This window comes from Rhinopithecus roxellana, chromosome 7 (genome assembly GCF_007565055.1).
Source record: "Rhinopithecus roxellana isolate Shanxi Qingling chromosome 7, ASM756505v1, whole genome shotgun sequence".
NCBI classification, from domain to species: domain Eukaryota; kingdom Metazoa; phylum Chordata; class Mammalia; order Primates; family Cercopithecidae; genus Rhinopithecus; species Rhinopithecus roxellana.
The window spans coordinates 135,783,094-135,785,045 of NC_044555.1; the positions used below are offsets into that span (position 1 = coordinate 135,783,094).

Sequence of the window (1,952 nt, forward strand, 5' to 3'; positions counted from 1 at the left end):
TTTTGTAGAACAGCTGAATGTCAATATGAGTTCTATGGCTTCAATCGCCTTTAAAAATAAAATTCTTAAGGGTCCAAAACAAAGAAGAGGGGGCAAACTAAAACAAAATAAAAGGAAAATAAAGAAAACCAAATCAAAAACAAGAAAAAAGAAAAAAATTGCTGATATTGCCACAAGTCATTAGAAATCTCCTGACATGCTGAAACCAAATGGCCATAAGTTCAAAACAAATCACTGACTTGTTTTTAATTTTTTGTAGTTTCCTTTTGCTCTTTCTGCCCCTTTGCCATCCGATTGGTGATGTTATTCAAACAGGACCGGATCCCTGCTAAGTGCAGGAGTGACCCCGCAGCTTCTTTCATCTCCTCATCATCGCTCTCGGAGGGCTTTTCAGTGCGTGTCTTTTTGAGGGGCAGTGTGTCGCTGGGGACCTTCCTGACCTCGGCGAAGCGCTGGCACTTCTTGTGCTGGGATGCGTACCCGCTATTCCCCAGAGAATCCTTGGCCTCCTTCTGGCTGTGCTTCCTGTCATCCTCTTCTGTGTTGCTGGGGCTCTCGTGGTTCCGGAAGCTCCCCTTGCTGCCCTCGCTACCCTCCTGGGTCCCTTGGTGGCAAACTCATAGTGGTTGTCGGCGGAGGAGGAGGAGGAGGAGATGGAGTGGCTGGTGGGCGAGGTGCTCCGGGCGTTGGAGGACTTGGCACTGCTGTAGTTGTGATCCTCCTTGGGGTATCCCTGACCACCGGGGAGCCACACGATGACTGGCTCTCAGTCCGCATACGGCAGCCTGTGATGCCATTTCTCATGGCCGCGGTCACCCCAATAGGAGTGATTGGCAGCGGCCGCACGCCGGGAAACAGCCCTGGGCTCAGGACCCGCACTCCGTTTTGGATCACTCTTGTAGGAAAACCTGTTTGTGTCTCAGGGGGAGTATTCAAAAGCATCTTGGCACTGGCAGCATCAATGTCAGGATCTTGGAGAAGGGCTCCATTTCTCTTGAAGAAGGCACTGGCCAGCCAGATGAGTGGACTTGATGTGCTTTGATATGCCTGAGGAAAGGTGGGAGGTGTATTGAATACGTGTGGGTGTGGGTGATAAGGTGTCTTTTTCAAAGCCTGAATTAGATTTTGTCTATACTCTGGGTCTATGCACCACAAACGACCCTTTCCCAATACTCTGGCTCCTCTCTTTGTCCACTTTCTTAAAACACTTATTCAATGACAAATTGTGTCTCACTGAGTTTTTCCACCCAGTAGGTGCATTTGCAAAATACAGAAAATGTTCCAAGATCCAGTTGTAGATATCCTTCACTGGCAGGCGCTCGGTTGGAGAGTCCTCCATGGCCATAAATATGAGGCAGCTGAAGGAGTAGGGGGTTTGCAGTTGGGGTTCTGCCTGGCACCGTAGGGCATGTAAGAGTGGGCGGGGGACCGGGGAGGTGTCATCGTCCAGGTCCTGGACAGGGCTGACACTCCTGAGGACCGACTCCCCAAAGCTCTTCAGCAAGTTCTTGCTCTCATGCAGCCAGTTCAGGTTGGTCAGCTCTTCATCTTCCATGGCCCCCTCTTCTAATCGGATGTCAGGCAGAGAAAAGTCGAGGTCATCTTCTTCCTGAAGGGCCTTGGAGAAACCGCTGCCCTGGTAACACTGACTCAGTCCACTGGAGACACTAATTCCTGAGCTTTCAGGCTTCTTACTGGGAGGCATGACTGGACCCATTTACGTGAAGGCTTCTGGCCAGAGCGGGGCACGGAGGCACAGGGGCACCGCGGCCCTTCAGCGAGAGCCGACAAACTTTCGCAGGTGCCCGGCGGCCATTGCTCGGTGGCCCCGCTAAAGACGCGCGGGTGCGGCGCGGCAAGCCCCGGCGGCAAGCCCGGGCGGAGGGAGGCAGGGGCTGCCTGGGGCGGAGGCGGCAGGGGCGCGGGGGTCGCGGCTCTGGCATGGGACATGC

At 53.3% G+C, this 1,952-nt stretch overlaps 1 pseudogene; it reads right to left on the bottom strand.

Moving 5' to 3' along the window:
• Positions 1-245: 245 nt before the first annotated feature.
• LOC104655538 lies at positions 246-1,717 on the bottom strand (annotated as a pseudogene).
• Between the last annotated feature and the right edge of the window lie 235 nt (positions 1,718-1,952).